Genomic DNA, 6,490 nt, shown 5'->3' on the forward strand with positions numbered 1-6,490 from the left:
GTATATAAATCATTTGTGTAGGTATTTGGCGGTTGTGTTTAGTATATATCCTGTACAGAAGCCATTTTTTGTCAAATTGTCGTTGTATATTGCGCTGAACTGGGGGATCCCTTTGCCCCCAAAGCCCAAGTGACTAGTTATTGATTGTTGTCCTTGTATTGTATCTGGGTTGAGATTCTTGATGATGTTTATGAGTACTACTTTCATCAGTCTGCATAGTGTTGCTTCGTTATTCACTTGTAGACCTAGTCTTCTCTTAAAATATTGTGGAATATGCGAGAACTGGTGGTATGGTTTTGATCTTAGCTGGGGCAAGTGTTTCTCTATTCAGCTTTTCACTGATAGCCTATCTCAATTGTATTTTTGTTCCATTCTTGAGATTAAAGTGATTTCCAGGCATTACTGTATTTAGAATGTACATAAGCCATACGAAATGAGCAACAAATTCTGCATCAACTCTTCACTTGCTAAGATGGTTCAAAGTTAAAGCTTCAAAGTAAACTGTAAATGAGGTAATTTTCTGGTTGATTATTTATTTCCCAGAAAAGTTTAATTTCATAACTTTTTAAGGAAGCTGCCAAACTCAAAGTTAGTGCTGCTATGATTGGTGGATGTATTCTGTGAATCAAATTCTTGTGATTTGCAACCAATGAAATGCGAGTATGGGATGAATTATGCATACCATTGTAGTGCATGTTATGTGTATACATTAATTTTCTTATTCTGCAACTTTATTGTGTTTTATTTATTCTGGTGGCTTTCTATTCTTTTGTCTATTATTGGATTACCAATTTGTTTATACGCTATTTTTAGCTTTTCATCTGTCCCCTTCAATGTTTTCTTTTGGAGCTTTCAGAATTCAGAGTCTAGTAATATCATTGTCAAAAAATGGTTATTTTATTATTTTTAGGAAATTAAAAGAAAAAAAGAGACAGGCATATTATATGAACTTAGTATTCTACAAAAAAAAAAATAATAATAATAATAAAATAAGAAAAGAGCAAGAGAAAGTGGAGTATGATGAGAATGTTATTTCTGGAACTTCTCTGCTTGGACGATCACCTCAGAACACTCCGAGCTTACTGTAGAACCAATTCAAAATTTATTAACACGAAATTGGGTAAAGCATATATGCCTGTGGAACCAATTCATTCATAAATAACTAATGCTTAAGAAAAAAGAATGAAGAGTTGGAATATGCTACGTAAGTATTTAATAATATGGTAATTAACTATTAGAGATCATAAAAACCTCCATGTTACTTCAATGGAAGTCAAGAAGAAAACTGAATAATTGAAATCTACCATATAACCATTTAATAATCTATAAGGTACTTTCACGTTACTTTAATTGAATTTGAAGGTTTTTTTTTTTTTGGAAAAAAATGAATATATAAATAGATTGATTGCACTGTTTACAGAAAACATTGTCTTTCATATTCATACACATCTAGAAACATTCCACTACAACTATGTCAGGTTAAAGCTTAGGATACTTTTGTGGATGAGATGAATTGCACATAAATATTTCACCAAATATGTCCCATATCAAGAAGTTAGTGGCGAGGTTCAAACTTTGAGACTTGAGACTTTTAAGGTTGAATAAATCTCTTATTAATTAAATAAATCAATCCCTTAAAGCAAGTTGAAATAGTTCTCTACTACAAATTAAAGTTGATATAATTTCATGTTATACAGTAGTTTTGCATTCAGATATCATGAGTATAATTTATCCAAGTAAACATAAGCATTAGAATATAGAATTGTTAATAAGATTCAAATCTTATGTTAAAAAATGCTATTTTGATCCTATATTTATGATGTATAGATAATTCATTTCTCCGAATCTAGTCTATTATGGTTCTTGTAGCATTAGGAGATTGTCCCCCACCTTCACAGATTTGTAGATGTTAAATGATGTGTTGAGGAAGAAGTTGAAGAATTGAAAATGGCTGTATTGAAATTGAGAGTGGTCCTAAGGTTGATTCTCAATTTCTCATTCAATAGCTGCTTTTTGGAACCTTTCAAATCACATTTCTTGATTTCATGAAACCCCAGCAAAATGGACATGATTTTGTTGACACCTTATGGAGTGGAATCAAAACAATTTAACCATTTTAATTTTCCTTTTTAAAAAGAATAAAAAAGTTTGATGTAAAAAATGAAAAATAGTATAGAAATTTGTGTCAATTTGGCCAATGAGTTGAGGTTATCAATTATATATATATATATATATATATATATATATAATTTCTCTTTCAATGAAAAGTTTATCATAAGGTTGCAATTTTCTTGAATAAAGGCTTTTATATCTTTAAGGAAATAGTTTTTAGGGCATTTTATAATTTAGTTTGATAAAAATCACAGTTTAATATCTCTTATTTTTAATAAAAAAATAAATTAGTTATGTTTTTATTAATAAAATAATAATTTTTAAAAAAATTCACAATTAATCAATAAAAAATTAAATTAGTCAATTTAAATTTGGAAGGCTAAATTATTATAATATTAAAATTATAGAGAGCAAACTATTAAAAAACACAAAATTAATGGGCTAAATTATTATAGCTTTTACCTCACTAATAGTGAATTTTGACAAAATGATTATTAATAAAACAAATCTTTAAAAACAAATTTATTTTTATTAAAATATAAAAAATTAAACTATATTTTTTTATCAGCAAATTCTTTAATTTAACCTTTATATTTATTAAAAAATTTTAATTTAATTCATTTTTAATTATTTATCTAATTTAACTTTAAAATTTTAATTTAATCTCAATTTAACTTAAAATTTAAAATTTATAGACTAAATTTCTTAATTTTTTTCTTTAAATAAAAAATCAAAAAATTTAATTTTTTATTTTGAGACTAAATTTCTTGATTTCTTAATTTAAACTAGAAAAATTAAGAAATTGATTTTCTTAATTTTTAGGTTAAATTGAGTTTAAATTAAAATTTTTAGATTAAATTAGATAAAAAATTAAAAATTAACTAAATTAAAATTTTCTAATAAATATATGATGTAATTAAGGTTTAATTTTTTTATCATATCTTGAGAATTAAATTGTAAATTATTTTTTTATTAACTTCATTCATTAAAAAATTTCAAAGGGCTGAGTGTCCCTTTGCCCTCTGTGAATATATATATATAAAAAAAAAAATCTTGTACAACATGGTCTAAGTTTTTTTTATTATTATTTATTTTTGTATATGTTTGGTGGAAATGTTAGGCAAGGCAACCGACCAAGCCGACTGATAGTGAAAATAAAAAATGGATGTTTGTGATAAAAGTCACGAATTCCAATTCCTAAAAGGAAAGGAATTCATTTCCCATTTCTCTTTTTCTTCAAGAAATTCCGGCTGATTAATTACTCACCGATCATTAACTCCTCTATTATTGGAAAACCTACAACGTGGCATTAACCCATTGTTTGATTACTCGTTTCGTCTGCTTTAGCCGGCTTGCCAAATTTTACCGACATTTTCCTTTAAAAAAAAATTGCAAAATGGGGTTGACAAATAAATTATTTATTTACATATTTTATTTACAAATTATTTATAAAAAACAATAATTTATTAATATAAACAATTGTGCATCTCCAATTTGAAAAACTCTTAGCCACACATAAAAACTCTTAACAAATTGAAGTACCTTGAAAGAGAAATGTGAATGATTTATTTAATTGATATAGACCAGCTATTTTCTTTTTAAAAGTTAATATGCTTCAATTTATAATCTCACAAATAATTTTAAATTTTTTATAATTATTTATTATTTTTATTATTATTAAATTATTTATACACCATATTTGTTGTGAATAGCTCTATTTATTTGGTTTAGTGAATTAATTTTCTAGCATATAAAAGACTAAGAGTTTGGTATTTCACATGTTTGTTGACTAACAAAAAATGAATAAAAAAAGAAATCGAACCGATTAGTGAGCTGTTGGATCAGACGACAGGGCAAGTTTTGAATAATGTTTAAGGGAAGGCAAAATTATCCAATTATTTAAAATGTTTTACTTAATAATAAGTAATTATGAGAATGTTGCTTCACGAGTTGTCTCCAAATTATTATAAATATTATGGGATACGATAATCCCATCATCAACGTATATATAATTTGCAGTTTGATCAAATTATTAATAAATTTATATAAACTTAATTAATAATTAATTTGTATAACATCATGATCATGATCTTGTCGGGCCATTGCATATTGTACGTTGCTGAATAAATGTAATTACATTTATTATGGAATAATCTATTACAAAATTTAATAGTATTATTCCATTTATAATAAGAATTTTGTGATTAGAATATCTTTTCAAAATTTTTAAAAAATGCTTGGGAAGCTTTCACTTAAGGGAAGTGTACATAATTAGTCTATGATTACGATTGAATCCATTAATCGCACAAAAATAAGATTGTAATTCATTTTTTTATGGTAACGTTACTTGAAAACTGATTTTGATTGACCATCATCATCAACTGTGGAGGGCTTGACGAATGGTTGAAGGCTAATTTTTATACACTCACCTGATTAAAAAAAAAAATAATACTGTTAAATTAAATTCCATTAATACAAATACCTTTTGTTTATAACTTCGTGTGTGTATATGAAAAAAAAAAGTTATTAACATTGTCCAAAAATAATAATTCAACTCTATTAAACCTTTATCTCAAGAATTTGGGATAAAATATATGAATTGTCCAAAAACAAGCAAGATCGATTAAAGAAATAAAAGAGAAGATACATTTGGCAATATTTGAAAGCAATCGTATAAACAATACTATAGAATCTATCATTATTAATGTAGCATTTAATTTGTCATGGTGCATAAGGTACGTGCAACAATAAGTTATGACATATAATATTAATTATTTTATGAAAATAATATAATAAGAAAATCTCAAAATTGTGCAGCATGCCACCATGTATATAAATAATGCAAAATTATTTAATTAATTCATTTCTACCACTGTATATTCAAGCATTTCTCTTCATGAATACTAATATTTAAGAGGCTATTGTAAATAATTAGATCCCATATTTATATTGTAGAAATATATATACTTACCATTAGACCCGGTCTGATTTAGAATTAGAATCAAATTAGAATTGGATCTATTTAAATTGGATTAAAACTAGTCAAATCTATTTTGACTTTGAACTGTAAATGAATTAGACTAGAACTAAATCAAAGTCGAATTATTAAAAATTAAAAAAAAAAAGATATATCCTTCGATTTTGGGTCTTGATCAAACTGAAACTAAAATTTGAATCAAAATAGTGGAGTTATGGTTCTGGTTATGGGTTGGTTTGAACCGGAACTAGCTTGGTGACTGAGTTTACTTGCTACCATTTAGACTTGAACTAACATTTTGACTTATTAAATACTTAAACTTATAAAAATCATAACAATTAAATACAAATTATCTATGTCATCGATGACTTTTAGGAAAAAATAAATAAATCTTCCTAAATGTACTCTAAATTTTGATTAAGATAATCATTTTATTGAGATGTCATTTTATAAAATTTTAGAGCATAATCAACCAAATTTAAAAATACAACCAATAATAAGTATGATCATTTATAACTTTTTCGATAAGTCATCAATGATATGATTAATTATTATGATTTTCATAATTTCATGCATTTAAAAGGTTGCAATTTTAATTCAAGCGTTCAATAGGGTTAATCAAATGGTATAGAAGTGTAAACATGTATTTAGCTTAAATAAATCCCTAATCAAAGAGAATAGATATAGAGAACTCAAGCTCATTTTATATTAAAAATATAAATAAATAATTTTTTTCTATATAATAAATTAAATTAATGATGCTTTAATTTTTTAAAATTAAATTTTGAAAAAAATTATATTAATAAAGATACCCTCTACTTTCTCTAGATTCTAAACATACCATAATAATAATAATAATAATAATAATAATAATAATAATAAAAGAAAAAGGAAATTGGATTGTGGCTGCTTGGCTTGGTTCTTTTTGTCTCCACTCATAACTTTTGTGGTTAAAAATATAAAATAAAAACAGAGGAGAGGATGAAATGAAATGGGCGACTGTGTGAGCGGTAATTGGCAAAGATGCTGAGCATGTGAGGTCAAGCTGGGGGGGCTCCCACGTGCATAATGTGTTTTTCTAATTTGAGGTGGACGTGCGCTTAGCTGGCTGACCGACCAATAAATTTGTTTGTCTGCGAACATTGGGACCCACACGCAGCTCAATCTTATTTGTACATTATAATTTTCGGACCAACAAAAAAAATATTTATTTTATTTGCGTTGCTAATCCTATAATTCAAATCAGGAAATCAGAATTAAAATTTTCTTTCTTTTTTTATTTTTTAACGTGCGGCTTTATTGTTTTAATAATAATAATAATAAAATATTAATTTTATTTACAGTGAGACATCAATGTTTTTAAAATTGAACTCTGAACTGGTTTGGTTTAATGAAAATTTT

Source organism: Hevea brasiliensis, chromosome 8 (genome assembly GCF_030052815.1).
Source record: "Hevea brasiliensis isolate MT/VB/25A 57/8 chromosome 8, ASM3005281v1, whole genome shotgun sequence".
NCBI classification, from domain to species: Eukaryota; Viridiplantae; Streptophyta; class Magnoliopsida; order Malpighiales; family Euphorbiaceae; genus Hevea; species Hevea brasiliensis.